General features: G+C 33.3%; 1 pseudogene across 1 annotated transcript in view; it reads left to right on the forward strand.

The window, feature by feature from the left end:
* LOC143228415 (uncharacterized) overlaps positions 1-13,659 on the forward strand; it is a 59,178-nt pseudogene that overhangs the window by 13,587 nt on the left and 31,932 nt on the right. Inside the window, exons 8-9 of the transcript XR_013015328.1 lie at positions 123-235; positions 2,868-3,018. The product of XR_013015328.1 is annotated as an uncharacterized LOC143228415 (transcript). The remainder of the gene's footprint in view (positions 1-122; positions 236-2,867; positions 3,019-13,659) is intronic.

Here is a 13,659-nt window from a genome sequence, read left to right on the forward strand (position 1 = left end):
AGGAAAACAAGGAAAATATTATTTTTTTATTTATTTTGTTGAAAAATGCAAACTGGCCTATAGTTAGCTGGTTGAAACATTTTACATGCATACAGTTTCGATAATTTAATGTTTCTGTGTAGTGGTGTGTCCTCAACATACAGCCAGTATCTTAACAAGGACCTGGTTGAAAGAACTGTCCAGGAACTGTGCCACTCAAGTGATCTTCATAAGTTGAAACATCATCTTAATGAAAGTAAGTTTTAAACATTAATTCATCTAGTTATTGGAACTCACCCAAAATAATTTTCTTACTCCTTCTTATGTAAATGAGATGTGTTGAGCTCTTTGTTGTTGTTTTTTTACCTGAATATCTTCTGTATTTTTCATTTCCTACTGATGACATTATAAGACTTCTTTCTTCATTGATTTTCCAGAATTTTTCTTTTTTGATTGATTATTAAATTGATTATTGATTATTAAATACCTCGTTTGGATTGGTCTATTTTTAAACTCTCCATTTCATGTTTTTGGCCTTCATCTTTTTCTAATTCTTTCTATTCCAGGAATCTGTTTCATCAGTCTCATTGGAAGTGACTATTAGAAATGTACGGCTTTGTGGGTATCCGTTTCTTTTACTATTATTGGTCTTATTTTCTTCCTACAGCCATTTTTCATTTTTCTATCTTGGTTTCTCTACTCACTTCTCTTCCTATTTCCTTTTGTCATTCTTCTAGTCCTGTCTGAGGTCTTTCTCTTCTGACATGCAGTTGGCCATAGTTGATGTGTTAGACATCTTTCTCACATCACTCGTGCTTGTCCTTCATAGGTATTCTATGCTATAACTATCATATTTGCCTCTTTTCATTTTTTGGTCTTTCCTTCAACGTAATGTTGGTCTCTTTTGTTTTTACTGGTCTTGTGAGGGTCTTCATTTGCCATATTCATATCTCAGAACTGGGTTTTCTTTAGTTAGATGATTGAGTTCTGTTGGTCCACTTGCAGATGGTTTCCTCTTCTTATTTCCCTGTTCTTTTATTGGAGGCTACTCGGCTAAGGGGGGAAGGATGATTGAGATCTGTCTACTTTCTCATGCCCACTCAAAATTTTGCTACTTCTAGGAATTTTCTTCATCTCTTGTCTCAGCTGAGTTAAGCCTTCTTCTCTAAATCTGAAACATTTCAGACGTTATTTTCTCTTTCAAAAATAATCATAACACATGTATTGCATTCTCAAAATTGAGAATGTTTAAAATGCATATTTTTTATCTTTCAATTTTATTAAATTGTTTTTTATTTAGTTGGCTTAATTTTGCCCATCCTTTTCTCTAACAAACATTTCTTTGATCCTGAAAATTATGTCAAAGGAATTGTTTAATCTTAGCAAAATGTTCACTTGACATAAAGTTGTTTTTTTTAACTTCATTGTCATTAAAATTATTTGGCTAGTAAGTTGTGGTAGTTTTCTTAGTTGTTTAAAATTGTTGAAAACAAAAAAATTTGAATTCCAAAAACTTTCATAAAATAAAAGATCTAAATAATTAAGGCATTAATATATATAAAAAGAGAAGGATAAAACCTCAGTTTTTGTTATTTGATTTTTCATGCTATAAGCATGTTCTAATTAATCATTATGCCAAATATATTAAGTGTAATTTTGTTAGTTTTATATCTATTACTTTTAATTTATGTAAAGTTTAATTTTGTAAGTTTTATATCTGTTACTTTTAATTTATGTTAAGTTTAATTTTGTTTGTTTTATATCTATTACTTTTAATTTATGTTAAGTTTAATTTTGTAAGTTTTATATCTGTTACTTTTAATTTATGCTAAGTTTAATTTTGTTTGTTTTATATCTATTACTTTTAATTTATGCTAAGTTTAATTTTGTTTGTTTTATATCTATTACTTTTAATTTATGTTAGATATAAAACAAACAAAATTAAACTTATTACTTTTAATTAATGTTAAGTTTAATTTTGTTAGTTTCATATCTGTTACTTTTAATTTATGTTAAGTTTAATTTTGTTTGTTTTATATCTATTTTTAATTTATGTTAAGTTTAATTTTGTTTGTTTTATATCTATTTTTAATTTATGCTTAGTTTAATTTTGTTTGTTTTATATCTATTTTTAATTTATGCTTAGTTTAATTTTGTTTGTTTTATATCTATTTTTAATTTATGTTAAGTTTAATTTTGTTTGTTTTATATCTATTTTTAATTTATGCTTAGTTTAATTTTGTTTGTTTTATATCTATTTTTAATTTATGCTTAGTTTAATTTTGTTTGTTTTATATCTATTTTTAATTTATGCTAAGTTTAATTTTGTTTGTTTTATATCTATTACTTTTAGTTCTTTCATGAAATCTGACATTTCACTGATGTATCATTGACTCTAATTTTAATAGGAAAAGACATCAAGAAAAATATCGTATTTTTCTACCAACTGTGCTTATCATTTCTTGTTTGCTCAATCCAGAAAATTTAGCTTGGGTTATTCTTTATATCAAGTTTCTTTTCATGCCTTCAGCTATTATTTATTTTTGTAAAAGGCTTATCTTCATTTGAATTATTATCTCCATTAATGATTTAAACACAATTAGGAATTTCAAGAGGAATTAGTACAATCAATGCTCATGTTGAAATTTTTATAATAACAAAACCTTAAACCTTTGGTTTGTAAGGTCTTTGATTCTTTGAAACAGTGAATGTTATTGTTTTCTGTTCATATACCTTTGTATTTCAAGCTAGTTAAGATCCCAGCCAGGTACTGAAAAGTTATTAACCATGCACTAAAAACTGAAATGCAAAATGTATGACTTCATTGATTGTGAAAACAATTAATATTCATTACAATACATACATATATATTTTCTTAAACAATTTAGCCCTTCAGGTAGGCAGCAACACCAGTGGCATTTACCGACTAAGAATTGCTCACGAAAAATACATTCACGTTCAAACCAAAAGTAAAAGAGTCCTCTGTAACCCTTTAACGAGTGAACAGGAATTTATTATGGCAACACACTCAATTATCAGGTAAGTTAGATACTGAGTAAATCATTGTTGAATCTAATTATCAGGAAAACTTTGTAGAGTGTAGGAAGATAGTTTATTTAGTTTTTAGAAACTTACTGTTGTTAGATTTAATAAGAATGAAGCTTTCCCCGAATTATTAAGTTAATAATAATATAAAACGTAGGTTTATTACTGCATGTTAGAAGCATGCTAAACTTGAAGTTCTTATCAAATAAACTTATAAAAGATTTCAAAGAGAAATAGTGATATAGAAAGTGATGTTAGAGCAATGGTCTTAAGGCATTTCTTTCCATTCCACCTTTGACACGGTATTAATTGATTGAGGTCAGAAGTTGTTTCTTTTTAAAATTTGGAATAAAAGCAACTTTGTGACATGATTTTCTTATTTGAGAATTTTGTATTATCTTGAAGGAACTAACTTTGTAAATTGAGCTTTCATAAAATTCGGGACAGCTTTAATCTATAAATTTATTCTCATTTATTTTATAAAATCTAATGTGAAACAAAATCTACAATTGGAATGCTGGTTTGAAATTACACGTTGTTATCATTACAGCAGCATGTTTCTTGTTTTGAGTGTTATTTAGCGTAATAATGGATGTTTTTCTATTAGAATGAGTATATTAAATGTATTTATTTAAAAGTGTATAGAGTCATGCGACTTTTCACTCATTATTTTTCAAATGGATACCTCTATTTTGTATATAAAACATCCCTGTACATATTTTATATATGTGCATAGTATTGAACTACAAAAACAAACTTAAAAAACAAATCCATTATAGATTGAGAGACTTTAGAATATCAATTAAAGAAGCTACTAATTAAGTGTAAAGTATGAATTACAAGAATAAAAAAAAACAATACAAATCACTGAAATAACTCCTATCTAAATAATTATATAATCTAACAGAGTTTACTTCATGAAATAACTGAAGCCTTAAAACAATTATTTTTAGAGCCCATTATGACTGTTACATTTCAAGAAAACAACTCATTTGAAGATTGCATCAAACATTCCTCCTCTTTTTGTCCTCAGCATATTTTTTACAACTGAAAAAACAAACAAACCTTCGACTGCATCAAGTGATGGAATAGCTGTATTTAATGAAATGGAATCTGATTATAAACCTGTGCCTGAAAATATGTTACTGTGAATAGATTTACAAGAGATTTAAGTATAAAATCACCAACTACTTGAACACTTTTATGTTCAGTACTTTTCCCCCAATTTTGCAGACATTTGAAATAATCGTCTTCATTTCCTGTCTTGACTAGGAGATTCTATACTGGATTTTGCTGTGTGCTCTTCTCTTTGTGGTCATTTTTATTCAAACTTATTTTTTCAAAATACCTGAAAGCCATGAGAGCTCAAAGCTAGGATGGAAATGTGCCAAAAGATTATAATTGTCGATGTTGAACGCTTGTTAAACTTAGTTTCTATGTTTAAAATTGATACTTCAATCAGGGTTTTGCATTTATTTATTCTCCTAATTATTCAATTTGGCTAACAATGCAAAATGCATATTTTTTCTTTCTATGTTCATTGGCCTTAAAATTTTGGCCATCAGTGTACATAGGCAAATTCGCATAACTTTAAAACGTGCTACTAACTTGATAGCCTTGAAGAAATTGCTGCAGTTATCTGTTGGAGTTAACTCATTTTGTAATGAAAAATACATTTGGAAACTGATGGACTATTATTTTATTTCAGAGCCCGTTAAGGAGTTACTGTACACTGGATAATCTAAGATTTGCTGGAAAATAAGCATATGGAGAGCAGCACTGAATGAGAATAGTGAATCTTGTGAACAGAGGTAAGTACCATATTGAAATATACAATGTTGAGGAGCATTGATATTTTATTAGATTATCTGTTTGTTCGTAGTTTAAACACAAAGCTACACTGTTCAAAAAATTAACTGTAGCAAATGAATAGTGTAGCTTTGTGTTTAACCTACAAACAAACAGACAATCTAATAAAGTATCAATACTCCTCAACATTGTATACTCCAATACGGTACATACCTCTGTTTACAAGATTAACTATTCTCATTGAGTGTTGCCTTCTGTATGCAAACGTTTTCTTTACACATGCCACAAGCCTTGCTTTCTCCCCTTGTTGGAATAATACATTTCAACATATTTCTCATGCTAATCATCATGTATCATCTATTAACCAATAGTAGCATACTATGCTCACCTGACCTATGTGACTCCCCTCTACACTATTCTACCAAATATTAACTTTTTGTTTGGCAGTATTCAAGTTCAGGCATGCTTTTTGATTTATGTATTCATACATGTTAGACTTTGTTTTCCTCTCAAAGTGGTTTATTTTAAATTCCTGTTGATTTGTTCAACCAACAAATTTTTCTAATCTATCAGTTAATTCAAGCTGCTTTATATCTGCAGCCAAGTTTTGAGGAACTTTTCTATGCAATGTATTCTGGAGTTAACCTTACCACTTCAGGGTTACACCAGCAACTAATGTTTTTTTATGGGACTCAAGTGTGGACATCCTGATGATGGATTTACCTGCTGTTGTGTTCTGGAAGGTTGCATGTATCAGGGTACAACCTTTCTCTTTTAGATGTTACCTTGGCTTCTACTGCAATTACTGAGCCTTCATTGACTGATGAGGTTTTCTTCACCTTCTTCCACCTTTTGAGTTTGCCAGTCATTCCCATTTTCAATGTGGGGACTCCCCAAGGCCTAATTTGATCTTATGTTAGTGTTCTTTATTTCTGACACTTACTTCTTTTTCACCCCATCTTCATTTATTACAGGCACTATTTTCCCACCATTTGTTTTCTACTGATATTTGGATTATTACTGTTCTGTTAATCTCATATTTATTTGGGGAGATTCTTGTCATGGCCCTGTGGCCTTCTAATCAGCTCACTTGTTCTTACAATTGGTTGGGATATACCAGAAGGGGGTGGGTGGACCCCTAATCTAATGTTTTTTTTTCCATTTAACCTTCTCTTATATCTTTCTTCCTTACATCAGTTCTCAGAGAATCACTACAGCTATTGTGAGGAATTTTTCCCAGTACCCTTCACTTTTTCTTATCTACTTTAGCCTGTACTTTTTCTCAACTTTGGTTCTGCATATATGGTTTCTTTGTTGTTGGTGCCTTCTCGGTAGGGAACCATTTTTGACCTGGGTCATTTTTCCTATCATACATTTCAGGCCTTTACATCTTTCTCCTTTTTGGGGGCTTCACATCATTGATCCAGTCCCTGAGAATATTGCTATGTGGGTGATATCCTGCTAGCAGTCTACCATTATAACTTTTTTAGTCCATTTGTCTCAGTCCAGATCTCACATATCTTCTATTCTATTCGTTTCCTACTTCTTCCAAACTCTTATTTGTCCTTCTATTCTGGGTACTTTTTCTCTCCGTCTTTGAGTACCAACCGTTGCCACCAGAGTTACCTGAGGGTTTGGATCCTATGGAAGGTTGACTGCAGGTGTTTCTTCCCTCTGTTGATGATCAATAGGTCCTAAAAGTTCTCTCAAAAGGTTTTGTTATTCAACTTCCTTCCCCTTCTTGTCTTTCATTATCTATCTCCTTTCCTTCTCCTTGAGATCCCCTGACATGTCTGCTTCTTTCAAAGACATCTTGGATTTTACTTTTCATTGAGGTAATTTGCCAATTTCAGGTGCTTTCTTCAGACCTTGTTTTGCTCCATAGGTGTTTTGTTACATGCTTTTCCATCGCTTTCTTTTACTTGCCACCATCTGGTGGTGGTTTTTTCAAATAGCTTTATGGTAGTGGCTCTTGGTAACCAAAAGAGGACACATGGTCCAGCAATTTCTGCTTTTGTACTTTGGATCTACTGTATTGGGCCCTGCTTTATCACATTCATCTTATTAGAAATCACGTGCTGGGTGCTTTCAATTCAGTCACAGATCCTCTTTCGTGCTCAAGTCCAATCTCTCTCATGGAATGATCATTTGAACCACTTCTTTTCAGAGAGCTTTGGCTTCTATTGAGTTCTACCCAATTAGATATTTTTGCCATGGAACTTGATATCCACTTGCTCCTCTTTTGGTTGCTTGTACCACATCTACAGTCTCAGGCTGTCAATATGACTTTAGCCACGATTGATCTCATTCATACATTTACGTGTACCCTCCCATGCAATTTTTTCATTGGGTGATTTCTCTGGTACACTTTACTCCTTGTCATGTTTTCCTGATTGCATCCCACTGACCAGCACGACCTTGGTTTCCAAAACTCTAATCATACCAGTCCCTCTTGTTAACTATTCCCATTTATCTATCTTTCATGGACATGTACCAGCTCAGGTGGAAGGTCTTTTGTGTTGGTCAGATGGTAGGGTATTTCCTGTTGTTTAGTCCTCTGTGGCTTAGGTGGCAGAATTTCTTACCTGTCTCTTTGATCATGAGTTTTTGGTCTCCTAGTCTGTGGACCTTATTGGTCAGTTTTGTTTGCTGTTGACATTTCATTTATCCTTTATCATTGTACCTACCTTCTCCTTATTCCCCAATATCATAGTGCCTCAAAAGAGTTGTTTCTCCTTTTTTCCTCTTTTCCTACATCCTATTTCCCATCTGTACCCTTGTTTGGATCCTGATAGACTGCCGTGTCCATTCCAGATCTTATGATGTGGTATTACATTTACAGCTACATTGTGGAGTACATACACTTCTCTTTTTATTCCATGGCACACCTTATCCATTCATGATCTTTCCCCCTCTTCTTTACAGATTTTGTCCACCTTCTGGTTCATTTGACCTAGTTCTCTATACTTGCTTTCTTCTATACCTTGTTCCATGTGTTCTCCAATCAAAATCATCATATTGCATATTCTCTCACTTCCCATCTTTGTCATCTTTTGAAGGAAATTTTCCAAGCTGGTATATAGACCATGAACAGTACATTTGTTTCCCATTATCTTCGTCCCATCATACTTTTGTCCACGTCTGGGTTTTGTCTTCCACTTGTGGAAGTACCAGAGACTTTGGGGCATCTTTTTCATATGGCTCCCACTCTGTGATGGGTGATGCCTGACCAGGTATTCTTCAATAACAAGACCCACATTGTACGTAATGCTGACTCAAGATCTCTCATCCATCACTCCTTTAGAGATGGGGTGTTCCACAAGATAGCTGGAAGGTTTTCTACCTCAAGGTTGTTACTTCACAAACATATTTGTTCTAGACTGTACCACCCATAGACTGCATGGGTAAGGCAATGAATAACTCTGTATGGTCTGCTTTTTGAAATAGGATATTGTGATCACCCATTGCACTGTCTTTGATGATGATGGTTCTATAGACTCTCCAAATCATTTTATTCCCCCACAAATGTAGTATGGGGGTCCTTACCACATTCCTGTTTCAAGTTGCTGGGATGATGATGCACCATGTAGGTTTTTAATTAGTTTTCATTAAACAGTCAGATATAACCATGCTGGTGTAGACATGAAATGGTTTCCACAGACACTGATGTGTCCCCTAATTGGTGCACATGGCCTCATGACTACAATACATAAGAGTTGATCCCTCTTATTATCAAATGGTGTATCCTCTTGACACTGTTTATACAATGATAGGAATTGAACCATCTCCTTCCTGGCTGACTAGCTTCCTGACCCTATATGTGTAATTACTGGAATTGGTTCATCACTTTTCTGGATGACATGACCTCTTGACCCAATATACCCAATTACAGGAATTGAACCATTACCTTTCTGGATGACCTGGCTTCATGATAGTACGGGAGTTGATCCGTTACCTTTCTTGGATAACTTGGCCTCATAATACCCTTTACAATATCACAAGAGTTGATCCACCATCCTTCTGGATGATGTGGCCTTCTTATGCTATTTACATATCTAACAATACCCCCATCTACTGGAGTTGATCCATCACCTCAGAAGCTGTTGGGGCCTCCTTATATTATATACACTATCATGAAGTTTATCCATCATCACTCTGGTTGACATGGCCTCTTACTATTCTTTTGCCAATATAGTGAGTTTATCTATTACCTCAGGCCTCTGTTACACATTTCATAACTATCAGAAATACATTTTCAAAATAGGAAAAATTATAATGCTCAAAAAATGTAAAAGTATTAAAAACTAAAACAAATTATTTATTATTTAATTACCTGTTTCCCTTGTTCCATTTATCTACATCGCTACTAAGTTGTAGCGAGTCTTCTAATTGGGACTTAACAAGACCAATTTTTTTCTCTTGGGTGTTTTTCATTTACCTTATTAATGTTCTTTGAGAAATAACTGTTCGTGTTGGCTATCATGATGTAATTAAATTTCTAAAGGGTATGGACTCAAGAACTCTAAATGACAAAAACTCTGAAATTACAAAGTCCAATATTTGCCCATTCAATTTTTTTTGTTGAGACATTTGAGAGATTTGTCCAAATATTAGGAGCTATTTTTTCCTCTTTATAATGAACTGCAAGATTTTTAGGTTGTTATCATTACTATCAGTTGCTTTCACTGTTTGTTTGTTTGTTTTGTGATGCACCATGTTTCACTGAAGACTCAAAATTCTTTATGATGGAGAAATGTTTTTTTTGTAAGTTGCTTGTAGATTTACTGTTCACATGGAACATTTTTTTGAAAGGCAAGCAAAGCAAGCATTAAAATGATAAGTTTTTCCAGTAAACTTAAGTATTTGTTGAGATGTGGCCATGGATTTTGTGGAGTCTTCATCAAACAGCTGACAATTTTATTTGACATAGTGCTGCACTTCCCACTGTGATAGCTTAAAGACAATTAACATAAAATGCACATCAAAGGCATCCTTTATTAGTGTGATGACCCTCACTATATGTTTACAAATTCACAAGTTGACTGAAACATGCTTCAAGAGGATAAAATATGATTAATCTGCTATTGTTTCAATATTACTGCTGTTTAAAGAATATATAATTTAAATTTATGGTTATTGTTTTAACTAGATATGTTTAATTACTAATTTTTATTAGTTTATATTATTAAGTAGGCTGTAATATTACAATTAAAATATATAACAAATGACACACTGTTTTGACTAAACGTTTAATGTTACCAAAAGCATTACTAAATTTGTGAAGCAGTGTCATTATTTTGAATGTCATTAGAAGCGTAATGTTGTTAGTAATGACGTTATTGCTCAGCAGTGTAAATCAAGAGAACAAACTTCAGTTTGATGTTATTTGAATGAGAAAATACAAAAATGACAGCCAACTTGCATAAAATAGAGGTGATAGAAACAGATATTTTTAATTAAAACTGTGATATGTATCACAAGATTTAAATAACAGAAGTGTTTTCTTTGTTTAATTTGTTTTCTTTAAAGATGTAAAGCTTACATGTCTGAACAATAACTCACTTTTCTACACAGATTGGCTGTCTTACTCGTTCATCTGACCGAGAGATTTGCAAGCCTTGAGGCAACTCCCACTTAATTTCATCTGGTTTAACGAGAATAATGATGTAATGTGTCAAAAGCCCTCCATCAGATGGAGAATGACACAGTTTCCATACACAGTAGCTTCTCCTATACATTTGAATTTGTGATAGTTTCGTTCTTTTCCTCAATGTTGTATTGAATGGGTGTGTTTAAATTTCGTGTTTGAGTTCAGTTTGTAGAGATTTCCATTGTTAATGAAATTTTCATTTTCTTTAGGTTTTTTTTTAAAAGCTTTAATTTCTTATCCTGAATTCTCATATTACTATGGGTTTTACTTAGTCCTGTGTGAGTGATTTTGTTCAAACACAAGCTTTCTTTCTACTATGTCTTTTGGAATTTCATTAACTGTTGGGAGCATTGCAGCCATTATTCAGTGAGTTGTGAATTACCACATTTTTACTGGGCCTCATGCCCCCACTCTGTTGGCAAAAATCCTTTCTCCTCAATTGGAAATGATCATTTGAACTACCACTTTAACTTGATTTCCTTTAGGTAGTGTCTTATCATTCCAGTTTTTTTTTCTGGATTTCAATCTCATGTATATTCCTTCCCTAATCTTTCTTTATTATTTCTTGTTTTTTACTACATAATCCACATTTCTTGAGGTTTACCTTGTTTTTCTTTGATACTTTTAATGGTATTTAAACTGTTTCTTTTCTTTAATAGCTCTTTTTCTCATCCAAATTTCTCACCTACCTTCATCTTTGTGACTGTTTGTGTCCTGACTTGTATACTTTTATCCTTTTCTTTTCTAGGTTCCCTGTCCTTGGTATCGATTTGGTAAACTTAGGAATAGGGTCCTTTAATTTCTATTTTGCTTTCTGGTTTCCCATTTTTGCCCTTACCTTTATTAATTTCTGCATTTTCCCTTTAAACTCTGACCTTTTTCTGTGACACTTCTTTGTGCTTCAGATTGGTTTTCGGAAGATGTTCATTCCCTTCTTTCTGCCAACTTTGGGCCCATCATAGCCAGGTGGTTAAGGTACTCAACTTGTAATCTAAGGGTCACAGGTTTGAATCACCATCGCACCAAACATGCTCACCCTTTCAGTTGTAGGGGCATTATAACGTGGTGGTCAATCTCACTATTCTTTGGTAAAAGAGTAGCCCAAGAGTTGGAGGTGGGTGGTGATGACTAGATGCCTTTCCTCTAGTCTTACACTGTTAAATTAGGGAAGGCTAGCACAGGTAGTCCTCAAGTAGCTTTGCGAAAAATTCAAACCAAACCAATCATTATACATAACTAGACCATCTTTGCCAACTTTACCTTTTCCACTTCTTCTATTCCATCTCTTCTTACTTTGTTTCCCTGTTGTAGGGACTTATTGGGTTAGATTCCATTAATTTTTACTGTATTTCTTCTTCTTGTGTACATTGTATTTGTTGAGTTATCCTTTTTTGCCTGGATATCTTCTGTGGCTTTAATTTCTTCCTGATTACCTGAACTGACATTATATGATATCTGTCCTCATTGTCTTTTTAGGTTTTTCTTCTTTCTTGACATTGCCATTTATTCCATACCTCATTTGGATTGGTTTACCCCTAAACTTTTCATTCCCAGTTCTTGGCCTTTATTTTTCCCATTTTTTTCTCCACCAGAAATCTCCTTCATGAACCTTATTGTCAGTTACCCATCTCTTTTACTGTTATTGTTCTCATTTTATCTTGACAGCCAATTTGTGTTTCTTCTCTTTGTCTTTCTCCTCACTTTTCTTCCTATTTCTTTTGTTGGCTATAGTCGATGTGTTAGACACGTTTCTTCACACCACTCTTGCTTGTCCTTAATAGTTATTCTACATTCTAATTATCATACTTATGTCTCCTCATTCTTTGGTCTTTCCTTCAATTTAATGTCGGTCCTTTTTGGCATTGTGAGGGCCTTCATTTGCCAAATTCTTGGTCCAGGACTGACATTTCTTTTCTTAGATGATTGAGTTCTCTTGGCCCACTTTCATATGGTTTTCTTTTCTTGTTCCTACCTTCTTTTACTGGAGGCTACTTAGCTATGGGGGGAGGGAGAACTTAACCCGAGATCTAAGTACTTTTTTATACCTACTAAATATTTGCTACTTCTAGGAGTTTTCTTCAACTCTTTTTTTATCTGAGTTTAGCCCTTTTCTATTCGTCTGCAAACAATAACATTTTTGGTCACCTTGTTTGTCACTTCTTATTTTTTTCCCGTGTGAGAAGTTCTTTTGCTTTTAGGAATTGTCATGGTGACTGAACCATCTCTATACTACTTTTGGTTTTCTCTTACTGCTTCTCAAACCAGATCTCTCTCTCTCTTCTTCACCAATGCTTCCTCCTGTGATTAAGGAATGTCTCTGGACAAAGGCAGAACTTCTGACATTTGGATGTGGGATAAGTTTTCACTCCACATCAAGGATTCCTGTTCTTACTTATCAATCACTTTATTGTATTCCATTTATTCAACTCCATGGTTGCTTCATAGATCAATAATGTGAGAGGCACAATTTCTGAGACCTTTCCTCATGAGCATCAAACATACATTTCTGGGCTTATTCACATCAGGTTTGACTTATTGTCTGTCATTTGTCGTAAGCTTAAAACTATGCTTATCATTCACTTCCTACCTGTATTCCTCCATCATATTTTCCCTCTGTCTTGCTTCACTTTCATATATCCCTTTTTTTTCTTAAAGAATATTTTCTGTACATATTCCAGTGTGGGACTTGCCCATTTCGTTGTTGTTGCACTATGTTTATTTGTCATTGAAAGTGGTGGGTCTTTCATCATTGACCAACACACCATTCTTTTATACTTGGTCATACTGTGTAACACATTTCTCACTTTTTTCTTCTTTTAATCAAACTGTTCATTCACTCTCTGCCTTGTTTATGGCCTTTCTTCTTTCATGGTTCCAGTGTATTTCCTTCCCTGTACATTCTATCTGTTTTGCTTCTTTTTTTCTCTGACCCCTCACCTGACTTTCATGCCTAAATGAGACCTAAACAGGGATTTGCACACTCCCTCACATGCCCTGTTTGAGCTCTAGGTGTTTTTTGCTTTTGTTGCATCTTTCTCTCCAGTCTTACTTCATCTTTATCATCTGCTATTATCAGTTTCATTTTCTTTCTTTAGATGCTTCTCACACCTTTTTCCATTATACATATATACTTCTCTCCTCAGATTGATTTCTTCACATTATTCACCACTTTTCTC

This window comes from Tachypleus tridentatus, chromosome 10, assembly GCF_004210375.1.
Source record: "Tachypleus tridentatus isolate NWPU-2018 chromosome 10, ASM421037v1, whole genome shotgun sequence".
Classification (NCBI taxonomy): Eukaryota; Metazoa; Arthropoda; class Merostomata; order Xiphosura; family Limulidae; genus Tachypleus; species Tachypleus tridentatus.